General features: G+C 33.8%; 1 pseudogene; it reads left to right on the top strand.

The window, feature by feature from the left end:
* Positions 1-5,408: 5,408 nt before the first annotated feature.
* LOC136064608 (probable galacturonosyltransferase 3) lies at positions 5,409-6,305 on the top strand (annotated as a pseudogene).
* Positions 6,306-17,670: the final 11,365 nt, after the last annotated feature.

Here is a 17,670-nt window from a genome sequence, read left to right as displayed (position 1 = left end):
TTTTTTTTTTTTTTTTTTTTTTTGTTAAATAATGAAAAGGTCCAGGAATGAAGCTACACCAACTGTAGCAACAATCATAATAAACAATTTTTTTACACGCTTTACGGATCCTATTATACTTCAATTTTACATTCTCCTTCCTACGAATCAAAACAATCCAAAAGTATTTAAATATATTATATAGTGTATATTATACCACAAAAACTGATAGAAAATCTACCAAATTCATATAATGTATTATAACAATGATGATTATATATATGATTATATATATCATACAATTGCAACAGTTATATAACAACTACAATGTATATTCCCTCAAAAAAAAAAAAAAAAAAAAAAAACGACTACAATGTATAATAAATTAATAATAACCAAATGTTAACAAAATTTTTCAAAAGGTTTATCAAATAGTGCAATCAGTTATTGCTATACATAATATATATATTGTGCAATATTCCAAACAGCGCAAGCAGACATCTCATAAGTATTTATACTTGTGGAGTGACCACCGCACCAAGGGTATGCGGTAGTAATCATAAAATAATTTCTTAAAACTTATTTAGTGCATACACAAAAACTTTCCACAGAAATCACAAAAATAAATTAAGGAAAATTTGTCTTAAGATTATTGGATATTATTACACAAATAATTTACTTTTGTGATTTTGTGAATAAGATCAATAAACAATATATGTACAGATTTGTATCAATGTATAAGAGAAATAAAGTAAAACCTATAGACCAAATGAATATAAAATGGTTGATATAAAACTGAACAAAAATAAAATGATGAACAACACATGGAAGAGGCACTATAATCTCTGTGCACAATGAATAGAATTTTGTCACTCTCTCTCTATGAAGACTTTTATGAATGAATGAAAAAAACTAACTTTTTAAAATGAAATGAGGGATGCCTATTTATAGGCACACTGGCACCGGTTCGGAATAAGTGTAATTGTGAATAGATATATTGAGAAAGCACAATTGTTCGATGTTTTAAAATATAAATGTGGCTGCAATTTAAAGCATTAGCAGCAGTTGTGCTAAAAAGCTATTTTTAGCACCACTACACATAAAAAAAAGAGTTGCAATAGTGAAGGTAAAGGTAAAATTTTTACCTTCATTGCTATAGTGCACAGTTATATATATAGCTGTGCACAGTAGTTAAAAAAAAAAAAAAATTAGGGCCTGTTTGGTCTCTAATTTCAAACTCATATTTTTACATTTTAAACAACATTACACACATTTTCACACACATTTTTACTCACAAATATTTCAAAAAATTACAAAAATCTCATATCAAATTACAAAAACCCTATCTCAAACTACTCTGCCAAACGCCCCTCTCCAGCTGGATTAAAATAATATTTGTTTGTATATTTCTTTCTATTCTTTTATTCTCCAAACCGTGCCTCTTTCAGACTCATTCTCAACTCACTCGCTCAAGCTCTCACCTCTGTCTCACCTTCTCTCAAGCTCACTCTCTCAAACTCTCACTTCTCTATCTCACCGCCGCCGGCCCGACTCGATCCTCAACGTCACCGACCACCGAAGCTTGACGTCACCGACCCGCCAGCCGACCCACTTCGTCGAACTCCCAAGCCGCCGATCCACTTCTTTGGTGCTCTCAACTCTCTCAAACTCTTACCTCTCTGTCCCGTCGCTGCCGCCTCCGACCCGACTCGCCTTCAGGTGAGTTGTCTCTGTCTTCTTCATGCTTGGGATTTTTGATTTGGGTATGTGTGTATCTATAAATATAGAATAAATAAATTCTAGATGCAATAATTTTTTTGCTGTTCTTGTTCAATGAAAATTTCTGTCATTTGATCTCAACAAACTTATCCATGCTTTGGTAAGTTGAATTGATGAATGGACAGAATAGAGCAGTAAATTCAGAGCATCTATTCGTTCCGTTTTGGATTTAAAACTTACTTACTACTTCTTCTTCTTTTTCCCTTCATGCCTTATTTCAATAAGTTGTGAGTTACTCAGTTTTGATTCATATAATATTTACTCAATTTAATTGGAATGATAAATTTATAATATGGGGTCAACAAAAAGTCAAACATTTCAGCTATTAGTTATTATATATATATATATATATATACTGAAATATTTCGTTTTACTAGATAACCCGAAACGGGTTTCGGAACGATATTCATGCATTAGATATTATTAAGTTCTTAAAATTGTTATTGCTTGTTAGCTAGTGTAATTTAGTTGACTGATTTAAATTTGGTACGTCTACATAATAAATTGGCGCTGCAACTTACTCCATTTGATTAAGTTTGGCATGCAAAGTTTGTTAGAAAGATAGTATGAAGCGAATAATAAATTGATTCGTAATGTGTTCACTTGAAATTTTATTAAAGGTAGTGAAAATCCTTAGTCTCACATAGGAAAGGAAAAATATAATATATTATATGCTCATAGGCTGGATGTAGGGTTCGTGGACTGGGCCTTCTCGTCAAAGAGAGAAAAAGACATAGTTTAGACTTTGTGATGATTGAAAAAGTTTTTGCGTGTGTATATATATATGGTATCTAGATTTGGTTTTTTCCTTCCTAGAGACTTGAATCCCGACCCTTATTCCCCCCTTCCCAATACTCCACAAGTACTTATACTTGTGGAATAACCATCACGCCAATGGTGCGTGGTGGTAAGCCCCTCGTAAGTTGTAACCCTACTCCTCCCCCTGGAATTCTCTTTCTCAAAAAAGATCAGCTGCTTTTCTCAATCCCTTTCTATATTGCTCTATCTCTACTCTCAGAAGTGGAGTAAAGAAGTATCAACTAAATCTCTTAATCCCCCATCCAAATCAAAACCAAAACCAAAATCCTTCTGATGGTTTTTTGTTTGGTTAAAAAAAAGAAGTCTCATGCTTGTCTCTCTGCAAAAGACCATCTTGGACTTTCGGTTCATTACAATTCAAATATACATGCATTATATAGGGGACAAAGTTTGGCTACAAACTTAGTTGTAGCTTAAGGCTATAATTTTCATTAAAAAAAACTAACATGGCTCCATATTTTTAAAATCTAACCGTATGTTTTTTATGCTCTTGGCACGTGTCAAATTTTGTGTCAATTGAATGTTATTTATTATATGATTCATAAATTTTTTTTATTTATAATTTTATATTACAAAACCTGCAATTTAAATAATTAATTGATGACATTGTTATTGATTTCCAATCTTTTAGAAATTTTGCAAGTATAGGGAATATAAGAAGAAAATGTATTCTACCAGTGAATTCGTAAAAAAAAATTCACGTCTAATAAAAAGATATTGGGTGAAGTTATACACTTGCTATATATAAACTAACATGCATTTTGTATTTCCATCATTTCCAAGAGTCTTTGCAATTCGAGCACTTCCTTTCCTTCTTCACATGGAGTGTTCTTGGACCACCCCACACTCTTCTGAGGGTTCGTCATCACCATCGCCATCACCATTGCAATCATCATCAGCTCGGCCACAAGGAAGGTGTCAAAATATGTTTCCGGCACGGTCTGCAATACTAATGTCACCACCACAACTACAATTAGGGTCTGGGCCACTGTTACCTCCAAAATTTTCTCTCTTCATACTCCAAGACGGTGAAACTAATAATCTCGAGTGGTATGGGTTGCAGATTGCGGAAAACACAAACAACCCAATTTACAACAACGAACTTCCACACTCTTTGCCACAAGGGTTTGCCTCTTACTCCGGTGAGCCTTATCATTGTAATTCAAACAACGCCCCCATCTTGAAGCCCAATTTCATTTGCGTTAAAGAAAATGGAAGACATTGCTATGTAACTGGTATGAATTCCAACTATTGTCGGATTCCTGGTCAAACCCTTGTTAAGGATTCTTTTATTCAACTTTTGGATACTCCGAATTTGATCCATTTACATTCTCTCAACCCTACTGTTCAAATAATTGAGCATGCTATGCCGATCGATGTAAAGGTCTCCCACCCAATCATCTTGGGTGAGAGTCTTTACTGCCTTGGAGGTTGCTTACAATCCAACTGGGCTTCTTCCATGAACATAATAACTGGTCAATGGATTTCAATCCCTAACCCTCCATATTTGCCCCAAATATGAGTTTTGTTTTTCCGTTGGTGTGAAGTATGACAATCCATATATAGTGGTAGGTTATAAGGATCCTAAGAACCCGATTCTTCAACTGTTTAATGTTTCCACAAACCAGTAGATAATTCAAAAATTTCAACCAAATTTTAATGGCCAAATTCTTAACCCTCCTAAAAATCTACCTGTAACAATTGATTCTAGGTTCTTTTGGTATGATGCTGTAAAACAAAGGGTTGGAGGATATAACCTTTTTTCTAGTGAATGTTGCTTGGCTGAGGCACATACACATGACCATGGTGCTGGAGACTTTGAGCCCCGCCTAGCTTTCATAAGTGGTAGTTATAATGGAAGTTTAAACTTTTGTTTACAGTGGCTATCCCCAACCAAGATAAATGGACTAGGATTTCACTGCCTAGTCCATTTATCTTGGTTGGGGATAGCCACTGTAAACAAAAGTTTAAACTTCCATCATCACCACCACTTATGAAAGCTAGGCAGGGCTCAAAGTGCGCCATGGTCATGTGTATGTGCCTCAGCCAAGTAACATTCACCAGAAAAGAGGTTATATCCTTCGAACTTTTGTTTTACAGCATCATACCAAAAGAACCTAGAATCAACTGCTACCGGTTGATTTTTAGGAGGGTTATGAATCTGGCCATTGAAATTTTTGGCTTAACCACTGGTTTGTGGAAACATTAAACAGTTGAAGAATCGGGTTTGTAGGATCCTTATAACCTACTACTATATATGGATTGTGATACTTCATACCGACGGAAAAAACAGAACTCATATTTGGGCAGATATGGAGGGTTAGAGATTGAAATCCATTGACCAGTTGTTACATTCATGGAAGAAGCCCAGTTGGATGGTAAGCAACCTCCAAGGTAGTAAAGACTCTCACCCAAGATGATTGGGTGGGAGTCCTTTACATTGATCAGCATAGCATGCTCAATTATAGGAACAGTAGGGTTGAGAGAATGTAAATGGATCAAATTCAGAGTATCCAAAAGTTGAATAAAAGAATCCTTAACAAGGGTTTAACCAGGAATCCAATAATAGTTGGAATTCATACCAGTTACATATCAATGTCTTCCATTTTCTTCAGCGCAAATGAAATCGGGCTCCAAGATAGGGGTGTTGTTTGAATTACGATGATAAGGCTCACTAGAGTAAGAGGCAAACCCTTGTGGCAAAGAGCATGTAAGTTCGTTGTTGTAAACTGGGTTGTTTATGTTTTCTGCAATCTGCAACCCATACCACTTGAGATTATTAGTTGCATTGTCTTGGAGTATGAAGAGAGAAAATTTTGGAGGTAACAGGTATGAATTCCGATGCTGAGCTTCACCCAAGGTATTGCTGCTTTTTGTTTGCTGTCCTGGTTACCAGGCATACTTTTGCTCTTGGTTTCATGCAGTTTTTTCCACTGTTCCAATTCCAGTGCCCTTGATCAAGCAAAAGCAATGGGTCACATTCTCTCTATAGCAAAAGACAAATTGTACGACTGTAACATAGTTGCATGGACGTTTAGAGCCATGGTTCAGTTGAAGAGAAAGTAACTGCACTGAAGAAAAAGACTGCTCTCTTGATTCAGCTAGCTGCTAAAACAGTCCCTAAATAATTGCAATGTCAACCCTCCTATGAAGGCAACAATCCAAGTTGAGAACATTGATGATTTCAAGTGGCTGAATTCCTCATACTGTTCTGTTCTACGCCAACTTGAATCTGCAAGAACTAAAGAATATTATTTTTAAGTAAACCATCCTACTACCATATCTGCTGGGGAAGACAATCTTAAATACAGGAACCCAAAATATTTGTCCATGTTGAATCATCAAAGGTTCTACTTTCCTGAAGTTTACCCAAAGCTGGACGAGAATCTGATGATATTGTAGTTCAGAAGGATCTCACGCCTCTTTGGTCCATTGATCTGCAAGGGTTGTTAAATGGTGCAGTGGAGAAATGCAAGGAAAGCTTCCATAGGTTTGATAAGTATCTCAATTTCTCTAATCTAAAGATCTCTGAGAATTTTGATCCAAATGTTTGTGGTTGGGCATTTGGCATGAATATTTTTGACTTGAAGGAGTGGAAAAAGCGAAATATAACTGGAATATATCATCATTGGGCAAGATATGGTAAGGCTTCACTTGTCTTCTTTCTCCATTCCCAATCCAGACTCCCCCACCCCTTTTCAAGTTCTTATCATATATTAACTTTGTAATTTGTATAAATGATTTATTTTATGCGTTTCTTTTATGATAGAATATTAACTGTGTACAAATATCATGGCGATGGTGGCCATAAGCGTGCAATCATTTTGGTATCCAGTGGTGTATCTTTCAGCAAAACGCGCGAGTAGTTATTACATTTTAGTTTTTAGTGAAATGACATGGGTCTTAAGGTGTAGGATGTGATGGGCTGAATGAAGATGTTATTTACTTGCCATGAATGTAATTTCATTGGATGATAGTATTCGTATGTGTTTGTGCCATATCAGTATGGGAGTAATCACTAGATTGTGGATCGTCATTTTATTTTATTTTAAATCACTAGCCAAAGAAAAAGCCCTTCATTCTTTTTTTCTTTTTCTTTTTTTCCCTTTAAAAAAACATTTTTCCATGAGCTCTTTTATCGTGATATTTCTTCTTAGACCTTATGTAAGGCTCAATTTGTTTTAAAGACGACATCTTCTGACTAGTTCATATTAGATCTATCTTAGGAACCCGTATATTATTAAAAAAAAATTCTTATTTGCTCCTGGTTTTGGTCCATATCAACCGATTTTCATCTATATCTATACTATTATTATTTAAGGGCCTTCTTTCTGTTTTGGATCCTTAATTTTTATGTCCAAAATACCCTTAAATTTACCGGGTAGATATGTACTAGCTTCTAAGCATGTGCTCACGTGCATGCACAGAGATTTTTTTTTTTTTTTTTTTTTTTTTNATTTGCATAGGTATAGGGGTATCGCATGTAGCCTAGATGAGAATGAAAATGCTAGCCTCTATGCATGTGCGTTCTATTTTTTAGGGGAATTATTGACTAAAAATATTACTTCTACTATAGGGAAATAGAATGTAAAAACAATTAATTAGAAGAGAAGAAGCTTGTGCTAAATTTTTTTTTTTTCTAAGATGCAAAACGTGATAACCAAAAGGGAAAAATATTTCAAAACTAAAACAAAATAAATAGAAAGAAATACAAAAGAGTATCTTAATTATGCCAAAAGAAATACATAGTTTCGAAGAAATTTAAAGCAATCCTTATTACAAACAAAACTAAAATTTAAAATTTTCCCACTAAATCCAAAGCAAATAAAAATATGAAAATATGAATAAACAAAGGTAAAATAAAGCCATTAGTACTTGCTAGTTGGTAGGATGATCACATGCTTGCTCAAATGGACTACAAAAGTAAAGCAAAATAAGAATTAATCAAGAGTTAAATGTGATGAATAATAGACAGATAGTAACAAAAGTAGCACTGGTTGAAGTAATTAATTAAAATTAAAAATAATATGAAGAGTGGAGATTTTATTTATGATATGAAAAAAAAAAAGACCTGAAAAAATTATTGTATAGTGTATGTAAGGACTCAAAAATCAAACAACCCAGCCCGCTTAGAATAGCGAGGTTTGTACAGTTCAACTAGGCCCAAATCAATGTATATTTGTAAGAGAGTTAATCAAACAAAAAGGAGGGCTTTGCCTGAGGACAAAAATATGGAAAAAAAAGATAAGGATCACATATTATGTATATAAATGGCTTATAACAAGTTTGCCCAAGGAGGCTAGTGATACACAGAATTGTACACTGTTCATGTTCTTCTCTCAATGTTCTTGTTCTAATCCCTATCTTTTTGATGCCTTTTCTCTGCCTCCCCTCATCTGGAGTGTCTCTTCCTTTCTATACTTCTCAGCACTTCCCATCCTGGCCCCTCATCTCCACTTACCCAATCCTCATTATGACATCTGTCCCCTTAAACTTCTGATGAAAGTGGTAGAAGAAGCTGCTTAGCTGTGAACTCCACTGTTCAGGTCATTTCTCATAAGTGCTGCTGACAAATCTGTTGTAAATCATTTAATGCAAAGGCAGTAAGACACTTCTCACTGGAAACTTCCCTTACCCTCCATGATTCTCTCTCCACACCATGTCCTTCCCAAATAGACCTCCAAAAAGTCTTTTGTCTCTTCTCCTCCTTAGGTGGATTCCCTCATCTAGCCTATGATGCCTTAATAATAGTGATAATAGCTCAACTATCCATTTCTTGGTCCTTGGGCTCCCACAGCGAGATCATATTGTTCTTCAAAATTCTCCATGAGAAATTGAGAGAGGAAGAAATGTGAAGATATGCATTTGTGCCGTAACTTCGATTTTTTGAATTTGAAGTTTTGTATTAGGAACAAAAGAAAATTGAAGAAGAGTGGTGGTTATTCTTTTAAGTTGCAATTAAACAGATGATTTGGATTTAAAAAAAAATGCTCAGGATAATAATAATGGTTTTTAAAGGGTTATGTTAATGAGTGTTCTTAGAACAATTGTTAATAAATCAAATTAGAAAAGTTTTAATACCACTTTCTTGGGAAATATAAAAAGCTATTAGAAAAATTAATTGCTTTATCAATTTTGAAAATGTTTCTAAAAATGACTCCTAAACCAATGACCTTAAAGTATTTGTTAATATTTCCCTTTTTCAAATACTCTTAACTCAACGTGACAAATTGGGCTTAGTTTTGATAGAATTAAACGTGCATAACAAAAAATAAGAGAAAGAGAAATAAAAAGAAAGATTTTATAAATAGCCTAAAATTTAAGATTCTAAAACTTAATAAGTTTACTTAGATAAGTGAAAAAGATTAGTGGATAACTAAATATTCTTTTAACTAGATAGTCTCATATAAATAAATAAATAAATAAAAACTAAATGGGATGATGGGATGAGGGTAAAAGTTTTTTTTTTTTTTAATAGTAGTATAGAAAACTTGTGGCAATTTCTTTTTTGAAAATTAGGAAAATAAAAAATAAAAAATAAAAAAGAAGAGTACATTAGTGGAAAAAAAGCTGTTTATTTTTATTAAAAATGTTGAATTATACTTAACTACTAACGTGTGAGAGAAATGTGGAAGTGGGATAAATGTGGTTAGAATTTTTTTTTTTTTAAATTTAGCTAAAATTTAGGAGTTTTTAAATCAGTAATTATCTATATTACTATTTATGAGGATTCCACTGTTTGGGATTCTCAATTTTGTGGTTCAAAAATATCCCACACCCTTAGGTTTAAATGGGACATTTTGGTAAAAATACATTTCTAATTCCCTACAAAATAGTATCACTCTTCTAGTTGGTTTTTCAAACTCAACTCTCACATCTCTCCCATATTCCACTAACCCCATGTTTTTACTTTTCTTGTTTTGTTTTTTTGTTTTTTGTGTTTTTTTGTTTTTTTTTTCAAATCTCCTCTTTTTTTTTTTGGAAAATAAAAAACTCCTACTATAAAAAAAAACCATTACTATTCCATATCCTCAACTCTCCTATTTCTCCCATATTCCACTCGCCCCACATTTTTACTTTTTATTTTCAGTAAAATTCCAGTTTCTTACTCTAATCTCATTGTTATTTTTCTTTTCCCAAATCTCTTCTTTATTTTGAAAAAAAAGGAGCTACTACTATAACTTCTCATCCATATTCTTATATTTAGGCATCACCACTATTATTATTATTATTTCTGAATGGCAAGCCAGTTGCCAAACAAAACAAATCATAATAAAATCTCCCCCTCCCTCTCTTTTCATGAAGACATAAGCAAAGGTACATAGTTTTCTAAGTGCTCATTCTTTTTTTTTTTTTTCTTTCTTTTTTTTCTTACTCGCAAGGATGTTTTATCACGTTTTGCATCTTAGAAAAAAAAAAAATTTAGCACAAGCTTCTTCTCTTCTAATTAATTGTTTTTACATTCTATTTCCCTATAGTAGAAGTAATATTTTTAGTCAATAATTCCCCTAAAAAATAGAACGCACATGCATAGAGGCTAGCATTTTCATTCTCATCTAGGCTACATGCGATACCCCTATACCTATGCAAATTATGTAGTCCGATAATAAAAAAAGTAGCTTTTTAAATGATGAAATAGAATATTATTTGCAATTCCGGATGCTAAAATGCTCTAAATTTGTAATGGCGGAGTATTTACTATTTTGTCTATGCACCATAGTGGGCGATGGTCCTGTGATTTGAAGGGGTAGATGAATGTGGGTTGGTTGGGTGCAGGGACTGAGCCACTTACAGACGAAAGGGGTCCATATATATATACACAGATACACACATGGCCTCTCTATCGCAGCTGATACCCAAACATACTCTTCGGCCACTGAAACAAAAACAAAAGCCGAAAATAACAACCACAAATGAGCCCAACAGAAAAAATTTACCCAATTTAACCAACAAAAATATAATAAAATTAGTTAAAAGACTCAAAATTTAAAAGAAAAAAAAAAAACCCCAAATCGAAAGAGAGGCGGAGAGTTCGTGCCCTTCAGACCGTCCCATTTGTATATTCTTCTCGGTGGCCATAGAAGTCCCAAGTCCCACTATTATAGTGGGCTCAACTTTGGGCCATCTCCAAGTCTATGACGTTGCTTCCAAAAATTTGGAAGCTACAGAAATTTGAAAACACTGATAATGAATTTAATCCTTTCCCAAGCAACCAGCCCGTGGTTGTTGGCAGCAAAATTTATTGGTATGAGCATAAACATCGGCTAGTTGGATATGATTGGTTGACAAAGGTGTGGTACTTAGCTGACGTGCGTAATATGCATGATTGTGGTGAATGTTTTGAAGAAGATCTGTGCTTGGCTCATATAGCTGGTGATAATTTCTGTTTGTTTTGGAAGTCCCTTACCGGGTCCAATACATTTCGCATTCACTGCTTGAAGTTTCAGGTTGCCAAGTATGAACCAATTGTTGGATCAACTTATTGCTTAGCTTTTCTCAAAAAAAAAAAAAAAAAACTTTTTGCTTAGCCTCATCTATCTTTACGCCGTGCCAATCTTACGTATTTTCTGTTCCATTTAATTTCCAGTAATTTTTCTATTATGTTAATATATCTTTTATATGGTTTGCGCGCCTTGCTGGTTTAAATGGAGTTAAATGGAGTCTAAAAAGTTATTATAAAATGGTTATATATTTATAATCAAGCAGTTGGATATTCTCTAGTAAATTGTGTTTTTTTTTTTACATCTTTGGCGTGCCCTCAAATTATTATGCCTTTCTTTCGTTATTTCTAACAATCGCAAACATCAATTCACACCTATCTAAAGGAATAGGACTGCATAAACATGCATTTTCTTCATCAATTACTTGTTAAAATATGGTTAGATAATCAGTTCATAAGTTTGGGAACTTCGATCATAGTCAACACTTTTTTTTTGGGTTTATTTCTTTTATTGCGAATTTGGGATTGGTTTGAGGCTCCTTTTTATTCTGCTGTTTAGGTATTCCCAGAGCACTGCTTGGGACTACCTAGTAATTTGTATTGATTAAAAAAATGGTATTTATTTAGTTTTTTAAACTGCATACTAACTTGTTTTGGTTATTGATAATATTGTTTGGTGTTTTTTTTAGGACTGGTTGTTTGGAATACCATTATTTGCCACTTGAACACGAATTGGAAAACTAATTAGTTTGAATTGTCACACTGAATCGGTTTGATCTATTTTTCTACTCTTCTAAATATAATTTGTGAATTGGCATATAGTTTGTTCATTCATTATATGGACGTCATTGAAATCCTTGTTTTTATTTATTTTTTTTGTTTTTTTAGACCTAGGGCCCGTTTGGATGCAGCTGAAAACTGAAAACTGAAAATACTGTAGCAAAATAATTTTTAAATGTGTGAATAGTATCGTGTGAAAAGTGATANCGTAAATGGGCTGCCCAAACGGTCTCCTAGTATGCTTTTGAATAAAAATAAAAGTTTTTTTTGGGAAAAGAAGTGTGTTAATCTTGTAGTTCGTTACCCCCCCCCCCCCAAAAAAAAAAAAATTCATAGGGCTCGAAGAAGTTTTTTTGGCCTTAAAATTCTTAAGGGGTGTTTGGACACCTTATTTTTCATCACTCATATCTCAGTTTTTTTAACTTATATCTCAAAACTGTGAGCCTCACGCATCACAACTTTGTTTGGCTCAATTTCTTTAACTCATTTCTCAGTTTTTGGAGTTAATAATCCGAAAACTTTAGTGAAGGCAAAATGTTATTTTCAAAACATCAAAATTGAGTTTCAGTGGCAAAGTTGTAAATACCTGGTGAAGCTGTGGGGCCCACGGCAAAGTCTTGTCCCATCAGAAGTGAATTTCCCACATGCTCTCCCAACGGTCACATGCCTTTACACTCTCATTGCTCTCAACCCTCTTCACTCTCTTATCAGAGCACACTACCTTTCAACCAAAAAACTCTCTTCTCCTCTCCCAAACCCACGGCGCGTCCTCACAGCAGGCCAAGCTCTGACGTCTTCCTGACCTTTGAAGCTCCAGCGCTGACCTCTGAACAGCATCAGCTCCGTCGCTCCAAGCTCCGCCGCGACAAACCCACGGCATATCCAGACGGCAAACGAAGCTCCAGCATCCTTCCCGACCCTTGAAGCTCCAGCGCCGACCTCTGAACATCTTCAACTCCACCGCCCCATCAGCTCCGCCGCACCAGTCCACTCCATCAAGTTCTTTGATGGGTCGTGTTATTTTTTCTTGAATATTTGTTGGTCGGTTTTGTGTTCTTGGAGATTTTTGTTATCAGTAGGATGGGGTTTTGGATTTCTTAGGTTTAATAAGTATGTCTTTTTTTGTTTTTTAATTTAATTAGGTTTTGATGTGGGTGCTTGTTGTTGGGTTTGGGTGTTTGTTGTTTAAGGTTTTGGTTGCTTCTGGGTTTAAAAAAATTAAGGGGGCAGGGGATTAGACATTTTCATTTGTATTTTGGTATTGGATTCATAGTGAAAAATGCTTTGGTATTTACTGCTTATCCTCTGCTAGAGATTTCTTAATATTTCTGAAAATTTAAGTGTTGTTGCTGATGCTGCAGGATACTGGGTTTGTTTGTAGATGGGTTTTGGGATTATGGGGTTCTTTTTCCCCATTTCACAGTTTAGCCATGGTCCTATGGATATGTGTGTTGATGGAAGTTGATTTTTGGCCCGTTATTTGGAATGTTCTGAGTTTGAAAGTTTTTTTAATTTTTAATTTTTTGGTTTTAAGGAGAGTTTTCTGTATAATTGTGTTGTACAAGTATGTCTTAGTGAAAGGGATTGCATTCCAACCCAAAGCTATAGCCAGGGGCGTAGCCAGGAATAAAAACATGGGGGGGCCGGGTTATAACATAAGTGTCTCTAACATGCACAACATGAAAGAAACGCTCTTTAATGAAACCTTCTTTATCAACAAACCTCAAAATGATGGCCATTTGCTCTCTCTTCGACTCATCCCGAGCTTCATCAACAAGAATGCAAAATTTTGCATCTCCAATTTCTTCACGAATAGCATTTCGCACATTACTAGCAAGAATATGAAATGCCAAATATACATTCAATTCAAAAGGAGATTTTGCNACATATTTTGACACCTTCCTTGTGGCCGAGCTGATGATGATTGCAATGGTGATGGCGATGGTGATGACGAACCCTCAGAAGAGTGTGGGGTGGTCCAAGAACACTCCATGTGAAGAAGGAAAGGAAGTGCTCGAATTGCAAAGACTCTTGGAAATGATGGAAATACAAAATGCATGTTAGTTTATATATAGCAAGTGTATAACTTCACCCAATATCTTTTTATTAGACGTGAATTTTTTTTTACGAATTCACTGGTAGAATACATTTTCTTCTTATATTCCCTATACTTGCAAAATTTCTAAAAGATTGGAAATCAATAACAATGTCATCAATTAATTATTTAAATTGCAGGTTTTGTAATATAAAATTATAAATAAAAAAAATTTATGAATCATATAATAAATAACATTCAATTGACACAAAATTTGACACGTGCCAAGAGCATAAAAAACATACGGTTAGATTTTAAAAATATGGAGCCATGTTAGTTTTTTTTAATGAAAATTATAGCCTTAAGCTACAACTAAGTTTGTAGCCAAACTTTGTCCCCTATATAATGCATGTATATTTGAATTGTAATGAACCGAAAGTCCAAGATGGTCTTTGCAGAGAGACAAGCATGAGACTCTTTTTTTTAACCAAACAAAAAACCATCAGAAGGATTTTGGTTTTGGTTTTGATTTGGATGGGGGATTAAGAGATTTAGTTGATACTTCTTTACTCCACTTCTGAGAGTAGAGATAGAGCAATATAGAAAGGGATTGAGAAAGCAGCTGATCTTTTTTGAGAAAGAGAATTCCAGGGGGAGAGTAGGGTTACAACTTACGAGGGCTTACCACCACGCACCATTGGCGTGATGGTTATTCCACAAGTATAAGTACTTGTGGAGTATTGGAAGGGGGGAATAGAGGTCGGGATTCAAGTCTCTAGGAAGGAAAAACAAATCTAGATACCATATATATATACACACGCAAAAACTTTTTCAATCATCACAAAGTCTAAACTATGTCTTTTTCTCTCTTTGACGAGAAGGCCCAGTCCACGACCCTACATCCAGCCTATGAGCATATAATATATTATATTTTCCTTTCCTATGTGAGACTAAGGATTTTCACTACCTTTAATAAAATTTCAAGTGAACACATTACGAATCAATTTATTATTCGCTTCATACTATCTTTCTAACAAACTTTGCATGCCAAACTTAATCAAATGGAGTAAGTTGCAGCGCCAATTTATTATGTAGACGTACCAAATTTAAATCAGTCAACTAAATTACACTAGCTAACAAGCAATAACAATTTTAAGAACTTAATAATATCTAATGCATGAATATCGTTCCGAAACCCGTTTCGGTTATCTAGTAAAACGAAATATTCAGTATATATATATAATATATATAATAACTAATAGCTGAAATGTTTGACTTTTTTTGACCCATATTATAAATTTATCATTCCAATTAAATTGAGTAAATATTATATGAATCAAAACTGAGTAACTCACAACTTATTGAAATAAGGCATGAAGGGAAAAAGAAGAGAAAGTAGTAAGTAAGTTTTAAATCCAAAACGGAACGAATAGATGCTCTGAATTTACTGCTCTATTCTGTCCATTCATCAATTCAACTTACCAAAGCATGGATAAGTTTGTTGAGATCAAATGACAGAAATTTTCATTGAACAAGAACAGCAAAAAAATTATTGCATCTAGAATTTATTATTCTATATTTATAGATACACACATACCCAAATCAAAATCCCAAGCATGAAGAAGACAGAGACAACTCACCTGAAGGCGAGTCGGGTCGGAGGCGGCAGCGACGGGACAGAGAGGTAAGAGTTTGAGAGAGTTGAGAGCACCAAAGAAGTGGATCGGCGGCTTGGAGTTCGACGAAGTGGGTCGGCTGGCGGGTCGGTGACGTCAAGCTTCGGTGGTCGGTGACGTTGAGATCGAGTCGGGCCGGCGCGGTGAGATAGAGAAGTGAGAGTTTGAGAGAGTGAGCTTGAGAGAAGGTGAGACAGAGGTGAGAGCTTGAGCGAGTGAGTTGAGAATGAGTCTGAAAGAGGCACGGTTTGGAGAATAAAAGAATAGAAAGAAATATACAAACAAATATTATTTTAATCCAGCTGGAGAGGGGCGTTTGGCAGAGTAGTTTGAGATAGGGTTTTGTAATTTGATATGAGATTTTTGTAATTTTTTGAAAATTTGTGAGTAAAAATGTGTGTGAAAATGTGTGTAATGTTGTTTAAAATGTAAAAATATGAGTTTGAAATTAGAGACCAACAGGCCCTAATTTTTTTTTTTTTTTAACTACTGTGCACAGCTATATATATAACTGTGCACTATAGCAATGAAGGTAAAAATTTTACCTTTACCTTCACTATTGCAACTCTTTTTTTATGTGTAGTGGTGCTAAAAATAGCTTTTTAGCACAACTGCTGCTAATGCTTTAATTGCAGCCACATTTATATTTTAAAACATCGAACAATTGTGCTTTCTCAATATATCTATTCACAATTACACTTATTCCGAACCGGTGCCAGTGTGCCTATAAATAGGCATCCCTCATTTCATTTTAAAAAGTTAGTTTTTTTCATTCATTCATAAAGTCTTCATAGAGAGAGAGTGACAAAATTCTATTCATTGTGCACAGAGATTATAGTGCCTCTTCCATGTGTTGTTCATCATTTTATTTTTGTTCAGTTTTATATCAACCATTTTATATTCATTTGGTCTATAGGTTTTACTTTATCTCTTATACATTGATACAAATCTGTACATATATTGTTATTGATCTTATTCACAAAATCACAAAAGTAAATTATTTGTGTAATAATATCCAATAATCTTAAGACAAATTTTCCTTAATTTATTTTTGTGATTTCTGTGGAAAGTTTTTGTGTATGCACTAAATAAGTTTTAAGAAATTATTTTATGATTACTACCGCATACCCTTGGTGCGGTGGTCACTCCACAAGTATAAATACTTATGAGATGTCTGCTTGCGCTGTTTGGAATATTGCACAATATATATATTATGTATAGCAATAACTGATTGCACATTTTGATAAACCTTTTGAAAAATTTTGTTAACATTTGGTTATTATTAATTTATTATACATTGTAGTCGTTTTTTTTTTTTTTTTTTTTTTTTTGAGGGAATATACATTGTAGTTGTTATATAACTGTTGCAATTGTATGATATATATAATCATATATATAATCATCATTGTTATAATACATTATATGAATTTGGTAGATTTTCTATCAGTTTTTGTGGTATAATATACACTATATAATATATTTAAATACTTTTGGATTGTTTGATTCGTAGGAAGGAGAATGTAAATTGAAGTATAATAGGATCCGTAAAGCGTGTAAAAAAATTGTTTATTATGATTGTTGCTACAGTTGGTGTAGCTTCATTCCTGGACCTTTTCATTATTTAACAAAAAAAAAAAAAAAAAAAAAGAGACTTACAAATAGCAATTTCAAAGAAAATCCACAGGTTTCTTGTATTTCTAAGAAAGTTTAATGATAAAAAGTTGAGAAAAAGTAAACAAATGAAGAAATCGTTTAGTATTATTGTTACTACCATTGGTGTGGCTTAATTCCTAAACCTTTTTACTATTTAACAAAGAAAACTAACTTACAAATAGAAATTTTGGAGAAGACTCATGGGTTTTTTGTGCTTCTAAGAAATATAAAAAAGAAAAAGTTGAGAAAAAGTTACCAAATGAATATGAACCACTATCTATACCAAAAATTATAACCCTTCAACAGGCATATTTTCATTCAGTATGCATATTTTAGGTCAATAGACACATTTTTATTTAATAGGCACATTTTCGTTCAATAAACACACTTTCGACCAATAGACACCTTTAATATATATCAAATATGAAGGATTATAACATTTTAATAAGCACCTTTTGGTATATCCAATTTAAATGATTATGATCTTTTAAAGGGCACCTTTTAGTATA

Source organism: Quercus suber, unplaced genomic scaffold, assembly GCF_002906115.3.
Source record: "Quercus suber isolate HL8 unplaced genomic scaffold, Cork oak 2.0 scaffold_715, whole genome shotgun sequence".
NCBI lineage: Eukaryota > Viridiplantae > Streptophyta > Magnoliopsida > Fagales > Fagaceae > Quercus > Quercus suber.
Note: the sequence above shows the minus strand (reverse complement) of the source record. Positions and strands in the feature narration are given on the sequence as shown.